The following is a 15,695-nucleotide window of genomic DNA, read 5'->3' as shown; positions in this document are numbered from 1 at the left end:
TGTTTTCTCCCCTACCTTTTGGAAGATAAAGTTGTCAGCAAGAGAGGATAAGAATTTGCTTGACCTGTTAGTTTTACTCGAGAGAGATTATCAACAAATGTCTGGATAGTTGAAATCTCCCATGACCACTACGTCATATTTTTTGGAGAACTTGGTCATTTGATGCATAAAGAGTAGAGATGAGCGTTGTTCTACTCGAACTGTTCGCCAATCTCAAATTCGAGCTGTTTTGGGCGGTGTTCGAGCCGGTCGGCGAACACGAACAATTTGAGAAAAATTCGGCAGTTCGAGGTTATGTTCGATAACTGTTCGTGCACCAAAATCATAACTGGATTTTTTCTCAGTAATGATGAAAATTAATGTTAATACGCAGTTTGAGTGTACAGCGGGGCGGGGGGAGGGGCAGGGGATGGATCTCTGCAGGAACAATGAAGATCTCCATTTTTTTTTCTCTTTCCCGCATTTGCAGTGGGGAGGTGCAATCTGTCAGCCTATCAGCAGCGCACACATGGAGCGAAGTGCTTTTTTTCACACAAGCAAGGGCATGTGTGATTGGCAGTGTATGTCACATGTCCTTGCCCTATAAGACCAAGCCATTTTCCCCGTCGCCACCATTTTCTCACTGCTGCAGCTGCGTGTTAGACGGCACCGCTGTTGCTGTGTGCGCTATACCTTGTTAATTTCAAGCCAATTTTCGCACAAATATACAGATAGCTTGGGAGTAGGGAATAGTTGTGATTGCAGTCCTTTTAAGGACTAGGTTACAGCATTTCCTACGACTTTTATCAAGCAGGTCTGTGCTCTTAAATAGATAGATTGTGGGAGTAAAGACTAATTGTAATTGGAGTCCTTTTCAGGACTAGGTTACATCAGTTCCTATCAGTTTTTGCCAGGCAGGTCTGTGCCAGTGCTGTGCAAGTTTTTTTCACAGCATTTGGCTGAATCTAGCAAAGCTAATCCTTTTTGGCCTATTGCAGAGTGTGTTAGTCAGTGGAGTAGCCTATCTGTGTTGCAAGATATACCACCTGTGTATAGAATACCAATTTTTTTACTGCACCTAGTGAAGTAAAATCTTTTGGGCATAGCATCATTCTATTAGTCCATCTATACTGACCTCCATCAGGTTGCAAACTGAATATAATTTTTTTCTGCATCTAGCTCTGAAAAAATATTTGGGCTTCTAGCAGTGTGTGGGACTTGGTCTATTAGTCCATCTATACTGACCTCCATCAGGTTGCACATTAAAAATAATTTTTTTCTTCATTTAGCTCTGAAAAAATATTTGGGCTTCTAGCAGTGTGTGGGACTTGTTCTATTAGTCCTTCTATACTGACCTCCAGCAGGTTGCAAATTGAATATAATTTTTTTCTGCATCTAGCTCTGAAAAAAATATTTGGGCTTCTAGCGGTGTGTGGGACTTGGTCTATTAGTCCATCTATACTGACCTCCATCAGGTTGCAAATTAAAAATAATTTTTTTCTGCATCTAGCTCTGAAAAAATATTTGGGCTTCTAGCAGTGTGTGGGACTTGGTCTATTAGTCCATCTATACTGACCTCCATCAGGTTGCAAATTAAAAATAATTTTTTTCTTCATTTAGCTCTGAAAAAATATTTGGGCTTCTAGCAGTGTGTGGGACTTGTTCTATTAGTCCTTCTATACTGACCTCCAGCAGGTTGCAAATTGAATATAATTTTTTTCTGCATCTAGCTCTGAAAAAATATTTGGGCTTCTAGCGGTGTGTGGGACTTGGTCTATTAGTCCATCTATACTGACCTCCATCAGGTTGCAAATTAAAAATAATTTTTTTCTGCATCTAGCTCTGAAAAAATATTTGGGCTTCTAGCAGTGTGTGGGACTTGGTCTATTAGTCCATCTATACTGACCTCCATCAGGTTGCAAATTAAAAATAATTTTTTTCTGCATCTAGCTCTGAAAAAATATTTGGGCTTCTAGCAGTGTGTGGGACTTGGTCTATTAGTCCATCTATACTGACCTCCATCAGGTTGCAAATTGAATAAAAAAATTTTCTGCATCTAGCTCTGAAAAAATATTTGGGCTTCTAGCGGTGTGTGGGACTTGGTCTATTAGTCCATCTATACTGACCTCCATCAGGTTGCAAATTAAAAATAATTTTTTTCTGCATCTAACCCAGCCAATAGTTTTGGCCTAATACCACAGTTTGGCCACTCAGCTCTGCTCGGTTACCATCCATTGTTTTTTTGTGCAAACAACTCCAGAGTTGTGAATTAGTTAACCACCAAAATGAGTGGAAAAAGGCCTGCTGCTGGTGGAAAGGGGAATAGGCGTGTTGGGAAGGGGAAAAAAGGTTGTGTCCGTGGGGTAGGTGCAGAAGAAAGACCATCTTCCAGCCAAACTAAAATGTCTACTTCTTTTAGCGGACAATGTGATAAGATCCCTTTCTTACGGCCACGCCAATCACTACAAATTCCAGATGAGGCACAAAAACAGCAGGTGCTTCAACGGATATCAAGTGCTCCTTTAAGTGGGCTCTCCTCCACATCAACTTCAACATCACAAATACTCCAGTCCTCAAAGGTGTCACCCAAATCGCACTTGCTTCCTCACAGCTCCCAAATCTCCAGCTGCCCGTCTGAGTATGAGGTAGAACAGATGGTTGAGTCTGCAGAGCTGTTTACTCATACTATAGCCTGGGAATCAGAGGTCGACTACAGCGCTTCTGTGAATCCAGACGAGGAAATGATCTGCACTGATGCCCAGAATCTTTATGAGTCGGATCCAGGACCAGACGCAGAAGGTTCTGACCATAATGTAGACCCTCATTCCCAAACTGTAACTCCTGTTGGTGGAGACAATGAGGAAGACGATGATAAGACTCAAATACCTGATTGGAGCGACAACTTTAGTTTTTTGTCAGGGCAGGAACAGGTTGGCTCTGAGGACGACGGGTGTGATAACGCACAGGGTGATGATGATGAGGTCGGAGATCCCACTTACTGTCAACCCACAGTCAGCCAAGAGATGAGGTCAGCAGAGGAGGTGGAGGAAGATGCTAGTGACGACGAGGTCAGGTTGCGCCTTCCTGGACAGAGACGTAGTACTGGAAGCACGTCAACAACTGCATCCTCAAACACAACTCTGCCTCTCACCACAAGTCGTGGTGGCTCTTCAGGTCGCATGGGTGCTAAGCCTTGCATAGCCTGGGCATTTTTTCAGATCGATAAAGATGACCCAACTCGTGTTATCTGTAACATTTGTCAGCAAAAGCTAAGTAGAGGCCAAAAAATACATAGTTTGAGTACTTCATGCATGAACCGGCACATGGACATGAAGCATAAGTTGCAGTGGGAAGCTCAGTGTGCTACAATGCGGCCTAGCCGGCCGGGCCAACCACCGTCTGCCATATCTTGTGCATCCGCGGCCTCTTCATCCTCTGTGACTGGGGGGACAGCAGTCACACCTGTTTTGGGGCGCAGACCTGCCACCTCTTTACCCGCAACAGCCAGCGTGATTGGCAGGTCATCATTTTCTTTGGAGGTGGTAACACCAGCTGGTCTTGAGCGCTGTCCGACATCGATAGCACCACCTTTGGATCAAGGCAACCTAACATGTCCGCCTGCATCTTCCTCACAGACCGGCAGTTTGCCGGGGACACCCTTATCAACCCCGTCTAAGCACAATAGCCAGCCCTCGGTCCCTCAGATGTGGACAAGTAAAAGACCATTTCCTCCTAGCCATGAGAAAGCTAAGAGGTTGAATTTCACCATCTGCAAGCTCTTGGCTACAGAAATGCTGCCTTTCCGCCTGGTGGACACAGAGGATTTTCGAGACCTTATGTCCGTCGCAGTGCCCCAGTACCAGATGCCCAGTCGGCACTACTTCTCAAAGAAAGGTGTGTCTGCGCTCCACCAGCATGTCGCACACAACATCACCGCTTCTTTGAGAAACTCTGTGTGTGACAGGGTGCATTTCACCACAGACACTTGGACGAGTAGGCATGGACAGGGGCGTTACATGTCGCTGACTGGGCACTGGGTAACTATGGTGACAGCAGGACAAGGCGCTGCTGTCCAAGTCTTGCCGTCCCCACGAGTTGTGCGTCAATCCTCTTTATGTCAAAGTTCCTCCACTGCTTCTGCCTCCTCAACCTCCTCTCGGTCTTCCACCTGCACCCAAAGCCTGTCTGGTCATGCCACAAGCTTTCTAACTGCGCAGAAGGGATCCTGCACACCTCCTTACTATGCTGGCAGTAGGGCTCAACGTCATCAGGCGGTTTTTACATTGAAATGTCTGGGAAATGTGAGTCACACAGCTGAGGAGTTGTGGTCAGCTCTGGAGAACCAATTTCATGAATGGTTGTCTCCACTGGACCTGAAACCAGGGAAGGCCGTGTGCGACAATGCTGCAAACCTGGGTGCGGCCCTTCGCCGGGGCAATGTCACACACGTGCCTTGTATGGCTCACGTGTTGAACCTGGTTGTCCAGCAATTTTTAGCCCACTATCCCAGACTAGATGGCCTTCTGCAGAGGGCACGGTCGCTGTGTGCTCACTTCCGCCGTTCGCATCCCGCAGCTCAGCGACTTACATCTCTACAGAAGTCGTTGGGCCTGCCACTTCACCGGCTAAAATGCGATGTGCCTACCTGGTGGAATTCAACTCTGCACATGTTGCAGCGACTGTGGCAGCACCGACAAGCCCTGGTGCAATACGTTCTGACGTATAGCCTGGGCCAACGAGATTCAGAGGTGGGGCAAATCACGCTGGAGGAGTGGTCTCAGATCAGGGACCTATGCACCCTTCTGCACAGTTTTGAAATGGCGACGAAGATGTTTAGTGCTGACGATGCCATTATCAGCATGACTATTCCGGTGATTTACATGCTGGAGCACATGTTAAACAGAATTCGGAGTCAGGTGGTGGCACAAGAGGAGGTGGAGGAAGTAGAGGAGGAGGAGTTGTATGCGGAAGGGCTAACATCTGCAAGGTCCAGACGGTCGGCAGCACCAAGGCGGCAGGCATGTGAGGGTGGGGGAGATGATTTTACCAGGGCGCATGGTAGCAGCCAAACTAGTGAGGAAGGTGCAGGAGCCCAGGAAGAAGTGGAGGACGAACTGATGGAAGACTCATCAGATGAGGGAGACCTTGATCACATTTCTGTTGTGCGAGGTTGGGGGGAGAGGACAGAGGAAGGAAGCATGATTGTTACCTCGCCACCAACACAACAGGGACTTGGTGCTCCTGGATGCGCAACACACATGAGTGCCTTCTTGCTGCACTACCTGCAACATGACCCTCGAATTGTGAGAATTAGAAATAATCCTGACTACTGGGTTGCCACACTGTTAGATCCCCGGTACAAAAGTAAATTTGCAGAAATTATTCCTGCCATAGAAAGGGATGCACGCATGCAGGAGTATCAGCAGAGACTGTTGCAGAATCTTACATGTGCTTTTCCACAAAATACCAGTGGTGCACGTAGTGAATCTCACAGTTCCAACTTGCCAACCGTGGGACCGTCAAGTGTTCAGCACTCAAACCGTAACAGAACCACAGTATCTGCTGGTAACATCAATTTTGCGGAATCATTTCACCACTTTTTTAGCCCATCCTTTGCAAGGCCACAGGAGACAAGAAGTCTGACACATAGTCAACGCCTAGAGACGATGGTACAGGAGTATCTCCAAGTAAACATTGAAGCCACGACTGTGTCACTGGACCCTTGCTCTTTTTGGGCTTCCAATCTGGATAAATGGCCGGAGCTAGCCACTTACGCCTTGGAGATCTTGTCATGCCCCGCAGCCAGCGTTCTGTCTGAACGTGTGTTCAGCGCTGCTGGTGGTGTGCTGACAGATAAGCGCACGCGGCTCTCCACTGATAATGTAGACAGACTCACGTTCATAAAGATGAACAAATCATGGATCCGAAACGACTTTTCTACCCCTGTGTCATCCTGGGGAGAGTAAAAGCTTGATGATTGGTTAAAATCACCCTACCAACCGTTTTAAGCTTTCAAATTACTAATCATGTTTATCTGTATCTTGACTGGAAAATAATTTGGGCTTTGTAGCAGTGTGCAGCACTGATCCTATTAGGCCATCTATAATATGCTTCACCAGATTTAAAATTAAAAATAATTTTTAGCTGCATCTAGCCCGGAAAATAATTTTGGGGCTCCAAGATGCGCAAGACACATAAGTGCCTTCTTGCTGCACTACCTGCAGCATGACCCTCATATTGTCAGAATTCGAAGTAATCATGACTACTGGGTTGCCACACTCTTAGATCCCCCAAACTTTTCGATCAACCTTTTCATTTTAATAAAGACCAAAAAAATGGTCATTTTTGAAATTATAAGCATTAGCAGGTTGTTAGAAACTGAAATCAAACAGTTTTCAACTCAAAACTTTATTCTAGGTGATGTTACATTTTCACATAGGACCCCTTGTTCGAAAGGAGCTTCTGAACTCTCTCGTCCATTGAATTTGTCAGGTTTTGGATGGTTTCTGCTTCAATTGTTTTGCATGAGGACAGAATACCCTCCCAGAGCTGTTGCTTAGATGTGAACTGCCTCCCGCCATCATAGACACTCCTTTTAATGATGCTCCAAAGGTTCTGAATGGGGTAGAGGTCAGGGGAGCATGGGGGTCACACCATAAGTTTGTCCCCTTTTATGCCCATATCAGCCAGAGATGCAGATGTTTTATGTGCAGCATGAGATGGTGCATTATCATGCAGAAAAATGATCTTGCTGTGAAATACACGGTTCTTCTTCTTGAACCATGGCAGGAAGTGCTGTTTGAGAAAATCCACATACATTATGGAGTTCATCTTTAGCGCCTTCAGGGATCCTAAAGGGGCCGACAATCTCTCTCCCCATGATTCCAGCCCAAAACATTACTCCACCTCCTCCTTGTTGGCGCTGTAGCCGTGTTTGCGTGGGGTGTCCATCAACCAGCCATCCTCCACTCCATTCATCTGGACCATCGAGCGCTGCACGGCACTCATCCGTGAACAAAACAGTTTTGAAATCAGTCTTCATGTAATGTTTGGCCCACTGGAGCCGTTTCTGCTTGTGTGAAGTGGATAGAGGAGGTCGACAGGATGGCGTATGCACAGCTGCAAACCTCTGAAGGACCCTGCATCTTGTTGTTCGGGGGACGTTGGAGGCACAAGCAGCTTCAAAAACTTGTCTGCTGCTATGACAAGGCTTTTTTGCCGCTGCTCTTTCAACCTGACGTAATTGCCTGTAGGAAAGAGTCCTCAATTTGCCCTTATCAGCACGCACACGTGTGTACTGTGAATCAGCTACATACTTCTTGATTGCCAAGACACTTCATCCTGATCATCGCACAATGTTGATTGTAGTCATGCCTTGACCTAAACACTCCACAATTTGTTGCTTCTCAGCAGCCGACACATCCTTTTTCTTTCCCATTTTGGCAGAAAATGTAGGCTGCTTAATAATGTGAGAGAGCCTTCTTAAGTAGTCTTGCCTTTCATTGGACACACCTGCCAAACTAATTAGCACAGGTGTCTGCAATTGCTTACAGTGATATAAAGAGCCCTGACACACATCACCATCAATGAGTTTAACTGACAAACAAACAAATTCTTCCCTTATCACTCCTAAACACTTTTTGCATAATAATTTGGAACGCGGTGTACATGTGCTTTTCCACAAAACACCAGTGGTTCACGTAGTGAATCTTACAGTTCTAACTTGCCAACCGTGGTCTGTATGGAATTGTTCAATAAAGGGCCCAAAATTAAGATAACATAGATGGGAGAGGTCTCTATGAATAGGAATTCCTAAGTATTTGATACCCTGTGAGGGCCAGGCAAAGGGAAAGTTGGACTGGATGGAATCCTATATGGATTTAGGGAGGGAGACATCGAGGGCCTCAGACTTCGCCGCATTGATTTTAAAATTTTACCATGTAACAAAGTGATCTATTTCAGCCATAACAGCAGGGATGGATATATGTGATTGAGTGATATATACTAGGACATCATCAGCAAATAGAGAGCACTTGTACTCAGTGCCTCCCACCTCAATCCACCTAATATTGGGGTTATGGCGAATTGATGAGAGCAGGTGCTCCGTCACTAGGATGTATAAGAGAGGGGACAGAGGACATCCCTGCCTTGTCCCATTGGTGATTGTGAAAGGTGATGAAAATGTTCTGACGCACCCCCTGGGCCTTGGGACACCCGGAGCCGGACCCTTTTTGGTGGATGCTGGTGGTTGTCGTCTTCGTGGCGGCGATCCGGTTCCGTGGCTCAGGGCGGTCAAACCAGTGGCGGAACTATTTATGTGGTTTTGATGTTTAAATGTCCGACTACGCCACCCGTGGATTGCGGTCAGAGTGAACCGCCGCTACAGGGCAGACCGCTAAGGCTGGTGTTGTGGGTGCAGCAGAGCGTAGCATAACTCCCCACGGGAGGAGTATAGCCTCAGGGCAGTGTATGCGGAGGATGGGGGTGATGGTGCAGGGCAGCAGCAGTAACGACACGGAGTCAGTGATGCAGTTCAGGGCCTTTACTCACAGTTCTTATTATCCAGACCACGTCTGCAGGTAACGGCTGCCCACGTCGTACTGTGCTCACCAGGTGAGGGGCTCAGACAACTCCCAGATAACTTTGGAGCGCTTCACAGGACCCCCTTTGTGTGTCCTTTGTCTGGCCTTTCTTACCAACACTTCTGTCCGGCTGCCTCGGGCCTCCTCTTGGTAAACTTGGCGCCAGTTTCCCTGACCCTATGTGGTGCCTTCCTAGCGGGTGGAGCAAGGGGCTGCGCCACATAAAATGTCAGAGCCTCCGGTTTCTAGCTGAGGGTCGTTTCCTGCCTCCACTAGTTCGGGGACCGGTCTCCCTCTTTGGCCTGACCCCTCCACGCAGGTGGATTCGGGCGTGCGGTGGCGACTCGCCCGTCCGCACCCCTGGGATCCCTTCATTCCTCGTTCCTGGAGCCTTCTCCGCTCCTCTTCCTTCCTTCTCCCTCTTGCAGGCCTGGGCCTCTGTTACTAGGCCCGCCTCCGGAGCAGAGCTCATGCAGAGCCCCTGCTCCCTGCCACTTCTGCTCAGACTTCTCTGCACTGAACTAAGATGGTGCCCACCTTTTATACTCCCTTCTCAATGCACCCAGGAACTGCTTCCTCCCTGCTCCTGCACTGCAGGGTTCCCCTTCCTCAGTGTTCCCTCCCCCCACTCCAGCCAGGGACAGGGACTGTCGTGCCCATCTCAGGGGCATATTGGTCGCCCTGCCCCACGGCAATGTGGTGTAATGCATGCAGGTGTCGGGTCCTGATCCACACTCCATCCTTATCTGAGAGTGAGATATCACACCTCTGGGTGAGGTGCAATACGTCTGTAGCAACCGAGCCCTCGGTGCTACAGTTCCATCTATCTTCAGCCTAGGTGACGTATTGTGATACAGGGCCGTGATTTTGGCTATAAAAGGGTCCCCTAGACCCCTACCCCAAGCTTTTTAAGAGAATCATATATGGCGTGCCAGGAGACTCTATGGAATGCTTTCTCAGCATCCAACGAGAGTATCTACTTACAAATTTTTAACTGCATCTAGCCCAGGAAATACTTTGTGCCTAGTAGCAGTGTCTGCTAGTCAGCGGATTATCCCGGCTGTTAAGCAAGCTACACCACCTGTAGTTTGGACACTTAATTTTTTCAAAGGAAATGCTTCGGGACCACGGGATACTCAGTGAAGAGCATCAGGAGGCACCCCAAGGCATAGGGGCTGGGACTGGCACTAGGATGCCTTGCGGTGGACAGCCGAGCTCGATCCTTATAAAAGCTTTTTAACTGCAGCAGCTTTAGTGGACGCTACTGGAGCTGGAATTACGCGGCTGCTGGCATGAGACTTGCCCTCCAATAGATCCTTGTAAATGGATTTAAAGTGTATTCATTCAAATTAGAGGGACAATTTAAATTAAAAAGCTTAGAGCTGCCTCCACCACAGGGGGGCTCTCTCGACCCACCAGCGGACAGGCACCAGTATTGGGAGAGGGGGGCTGGCCGTCAGGGTTCACCGCGGCTCTGGCACAAACCCGGCGACACGGAGGTGGCACGGGCAGGAGCGGACTGGCCGTCTCGGCTTCTCACTTTTTGGATTTTAGAAGGGCATGACATGCCTATATCTGTGTCTCCCCCTCCTTTTACTCCTCCACCTCTTTTCTTTTCGCATGACTATATGTACTTGTCACTTTTCCATGTGTTAGTTGTGTCTTCTGAGCAGTTTGTCAGCTTTTGGACACCTTTGAAGGTGTTTTCTATGTGTTTCTATGTGTTTTTGTTTGCCTGCCATTGGTTTTAACGGTGTTCGAAGGTGTTCGACGAACAGTTCGACGAACAGTTCGGCGAACACACGGGTGTTCGACGAACCGAACCGAACTCGAACACTACGGGGGTGGCTCAACACTAATAAAGAGTTCATCCATATCTTCAGCTTGCCCAGGTGGCCTGTAGTAAATGCCTACAATGGTGTCCTTTCCGTTGTTCTCTCCTTGTATTCTTACCCAAATAGTTTCCACAGAACTCCCAGTCTCTGAAGCTTCAATCTCTGTGCAGATATACGCTTTTCTAACATACAATGCAACACCTCCTCCTCGTTTATCAAGTCTGTTTCTTGCAAATAAGTTGTATCCTTTTAGCCTTTTATTCCAATCATGTGTATCGTCCCACCAAGTTTCAGTGATTCCAATGACATCATATTCCTTTTCCTGCATTAGTAGCTCCAATTCTCCTTGTTTGTTGCCCATGCTTTGTGCATTTGTATAAAAACATTTTAGTTTGTGATTGGTTTCTCTTCCTCCCATATTTTTATTATTTAAATTGTTTTGTCTTTGTTCTTCCTTTCCACTTCCAGTAGCAGAGATCTCAATAGTATTTGTCAGCTGTATGGCTTTTTCTGGCCTTTTGCTTCCCTTCCCACATTGTTCTAGTTTAAAGCTCTTCTGATGAGTGTAGCAAGGCGACTTCCAAATACATGTTTTCCAGTCTTCGTAAGGTGCACCCCATCTCTAGCAAGTAGTCCATCGTATAGGTAATTCATTCCGTGATCCAGAAATCCAAATCCTTGTTGACAACACCATCGACGTAGCCAGTTGTTCACCTGTAGAATCTTATTCCACCTTATTGTTCCATGGCCATCCACTGGGAGGATGGATGAGAAGACCACCTGCGCTCCCAATTCTTTCACTTTCTTGCCTAAGTCTTCAAAGTCACTGCAGATGGTTTCCAGGTCCTTTCTTGCGGTGTCATTTGTCCCCACATGTATTAGCAGGAATGGGTAGTGATCTGTAGGTCTGAAGAGTCTTGATATCCTGTCAGACACATCTTTAATTTTTGCTCCTGGAAGACAGCACATTTCTCTTGAGGTTATGTCTGGTCTGCAGATAGCGGCCTCTGTTCCTCTTAACAGGGAATCCCCCATGACCACCACTCTCCGTTTTTTCTTCACAACATTCTTCTTTCTCCATCCAGGAGGATTCTGAGGGCTTACAAGGTTATTCATTGCTGGCAAAGTCTTATTTTGCTGTATTTCTTCATGGTTCTCCTGCGTGAGAGCCTGGTACTGGTTCCTGAGCAGTATGGGTGCTGACTGCCTCTCGATCCTCCTGCTTCTGTGGGTCACATGCTTCCATTCCTCTGTTTCCTCAGGTGCAGTTCGAATTTCTTCTCTTTCTGAATCATGAAGAGATAATTCTGCTCTGTCTAAGAACTCTTCACCTTCCTTAATGATTTTCAAGGTAGTTAACCTCTCTTCTAGATTTCGCAACTTTTCCTCCAACAGGGACACAAGCTTGCATTTCTGGCATGTGAAGTTTGGCTTTTCCACTGGCAAGTCTGTGAACATGTAGCAGGATATGCAGTTCACCAAATGGCTCCTGGACTCTTCCATGTTCTTATTGTTAATGTTCTGAAAACAGTGAAAAAAGCTTGAAAAAAAAGCTTCAAAATGCGCGCGCCGGCAGGCGCGCAGTTTACCGATGTCCTCTTTTCAGCTCCAACAGCCAAAATCCAGTGTTCTTTGAGCTCGCGGAGACTCTTCACTTACCCCAAAATGCAGTGGGAATATGCAAATTATCTCCTCAGGACTCCTCCCCTGGTTTACCGATGTCCTCTTTTCAGCTCCAACAGCCAAAATCCAGTGTTCTTTGAGCTCGCGGAGACTCTTCACTTACCCCAAAATGCAGTGGGAATATGCAAATTATCTCCTCAGGACTCCTCCCCTGGTTTACCGATGTCCTCTTTTCAGCTCCAACAGCCAAAATCCAGTGTTCTTTGAGCTCGCAGAGACTCTTCACTTACCCCAAAATGCAGTGGGAATATGCAAATTATCTCCTCAGGACTCCTCCCCTGGTTTACCGATGTCCTCTTTTCAGCTCCAACAGCCAAAATCCAGTGTTCTTTGAGCTCGCGGAGACTCTTCACCTACCCCAAAATGCAGTGGGAATATGCAAATTATCTCCTCAGGACTCCTCCCCTGGTTTACCGATGTCCTCTTTTCAGCTCCAACAGCCAAAATCCAGTGTTCTTTGAGCTCGCGGAGACTCTTCACTTACCCCAAAATGCAGTGGGAATATGCAAATTATCTCCTCAGGACTCCTCCCCTGGTTTTGATATATCTCTCCCTAACTCAGGAGCACTCTCCCTATCCTTCTGATCTGGAGCGACTGTGTCCAAGATGGCGGCGCCCTGTTTTAAATAGTCGAGGTGACGCTGTGCGGCCAGTCAATCACTGTAATGCCCACAAACAACCTGGCTGCGGCATTACAGTGACTGGCTGGCAATCCCTGCATGTTCATTGGCTCTGTAAAGAGTGCCAAACGTGCAGGGCGGAGACCCGAGCTCCTGCCCGAGTAACCCGGAAATGCTCGGTGCTCGCCAATCATCCCGAGTAGCGAGATGCTCGGGCAAGTACTGAGCAGTGTCGAGCATGCTCGCTCAACACTAGTTGGGATTGAACAAAGCTTCACAAGTATCCCCCTGACTACTATTCCTTGGTTGGACTTGTCTCTGGTGAAAACACTTAAAACACATCCCATGATTGAAGCTAACCTTGCCTGTTGTAGTCTTGCCACAGTCTCAAATTTTGCCGTAATCCTCCTCTATGTAACTTCCATTTTGGATAATCTGCTTACCCTGCCCCAGAGTTAAAGTATAAAGTTTTTAACATCTGGTAAAATAGGTGTTGTTTTAGAGTGTCTGGAGTTGGACAGATTTTTCCTTCAAGGGAATATCTTCTCGGTCTCTCTGCTCTATCTCCCCTGGGTATCTGGAAAGTTGGTAAGCTTTCCTACGTTTTTCACTCACTCCCTCCTAGACCTTTTTATAATGACAAGACGATTTTTGAAGTTGGTGCTCTGGCATAGGACCTTTAAGGCACACTTTATCTTTCTCATTCTCCTTTCTGATTGAACCTCCAAACCAATTTTCCTAACATCAATTTTCAAAACCAATGGGAGAATGATTTCGGACTCTCTCTGTTGAAAGATCAGTGGAGGCATATCTTCACCTTAACCCCTTTACAAGCCAAGATGGTTTGCACGTTAATGACCAGGCCAATTTTTACAATTCTGACCACTGTCACTTTATGAGGTAATTACTCTGGAACACTTCAACGGATCCCCCTGATTCTGAGAGTGTTTTTTCGCGACATATTGTACTTCATGATTGTGGTAAAATTTCTGCGATATCACTTGCGTTTATTTGTGAAAAAAATGGAAATTTAGAGAAAATTTAGAAAATTTTGCAATTTTCAAAATTTGAATTTTTATGCCCTTAAATCAGAGAGATATGTCACACAAAATAGTTAATAAATAACATTTCCCACATGTCTACTTTACATCACCACAATTTTGGAACCAAATTTTTTTTTTATTAGGGAGCTATAAGGGTTAAAAATTGACCAGCAATTTCTAATTTTTCCAAGCCCAACCATAGCCCAACCCTAACCCCAACCCTAACTGCAACCCTAACCCTAGTCCAACCCTAACCCTAGCCCAACCCTAACCCCAACCCCAACTGCAACCCTAACCCTAGCCCAACCCTAACCCCAACCCTAACCGTAGCATACACTAACCATAACCCTAGTGTTTATTTTTACGCCGTTCCTTGTGCGGTATAAGTGATTAGACGACTTTATTGTTTGGGTCGGTGCGATTACAGCGATACCAGAATAATATCGTTTTTTTATGATTGACAGCTATCACACACTAAAAGACTCATTTTTTGTAAAATTTAGTTTTTGCACCACCATATTTTGAGAGCTATAATTTCTCCATATTTTGGCCGAGTCATGTGACGGCTTGTTTTTTGCGAGATGAGTTGACATTTTTATTGGTACCATTTTCAGGCAGGTGACTTTTTTTTAAACTTAATTTGTTTTATTAAACAATTTTATAAACAATTACACATTGCATTTGGTAATAGAAAACATCCAGAGACATCACATCAACACAGATTTACATCTCTTACATCGATGAGAACACATTAAAATAAACTGGTTGGATGGGTTATCGCATGCATATAAATAATTTCTTTGCCCTGTGGATGTCGCATCTTCTGGATTTATATAAAAAGGAGAAAAAAGGTATTTACCTAATTAGGATACAATCCAAACTTTGAACCCTCAACCACAACTTATCAAACTTGTGCTGTCTTTATCCTTTCCATGCTCAGATTGACTCTCATCGTAATGTATATGGACCTAAATGCCTGCCCCTATAAGCAACATTTGTCACTTATAACTTGTGATTTTCTATTTGTTCTCACATCCCTTTCAAACATACTCTCCCAGCTCAAACCCTTTGTCTAAGTAGAGACCGTAAGACACGAAGAATTCCAATAGTCCCATATTTTGGAGAATTTTAATGGACTACCTCTGTTTTGGTATACTATCTGTTTGAATGGGATGATTGAGTTAACCAATGTGATGCAAGATCGCAATGTTTGCTGTGTATTGCCCATCCATCTCAGTGCGAACAATTTCCTGGCCAAAGATATGGTTTCTCTCAGAAAAATCTTAATATAATGATCCCAGGCATCATCCTCCATTACCCCAAAAAGGCAAATCAATGGATCACATGGAATTGGGATGGATAATAAGGAAGATAATAAAGAGGTTACTTCCTGCCAGAAGAACCTAATAATGGAGCAGTCCGAAATTAAATGAACAAAGTCAGCATCTATGGTATAACATCGTAAACATTCTGAATTAGAGGAACGCCCCATTTGATATAGTCTGAGGGGCTTGAGGTATGACTGATGGATAATATATAGCTGAATCAACTTATTATTGACGGTGGGGGAGACCTCCCATATTCGGAATTAGAAGTCTCCACTTATTTTTTGCTCGTAAAGAGTTCCGATCTAAGCCTGTTGATAGCAAGTATGTATACAAGCTGGATATAAGACCTTGTGGACCTTGAGATTTAAGTATTCCTATTAAGGGAAATGAGGAAATAGTTTGATTTATTTCTTGATTTGGTAGGTGAGATCTGAGCCCAGTTCTAAGTTGGAGGTACCTGAAGAATTGAGATCTTGAAATTTTGAATTTATTTTGCACCTGTTCAAATTACATCAGTATAGACCTTTCATAAATGTCTCTTAACAAATAGACCCCACTAGCTATGCAGAAGGGGGCAGATGGATGTTCCACTAATGTCTCAAAATACGGATTCCCCCATATAGGC

Source organism: Phyllobates terribilis, unplaced genomic scaffold (assembly GCF_046119375.1).
Source record: "Phyllobates terribilis strain yellow unplaced genomic scaffold, ASM4611937v1 Scaffold_10__3_contigs__length_209671492, whole genome shotgun sequence".
NCBI lineage: Eukaryota > Metazoa > Chordata > Amphibia > Anura > Dendrobatidae > Phyllobates > Phyllobates terribilis.
The sequence above is the reverse complement of the archived record's forward strand: the minus strand, read 5'-3'. Positions refer to the sequence as shown.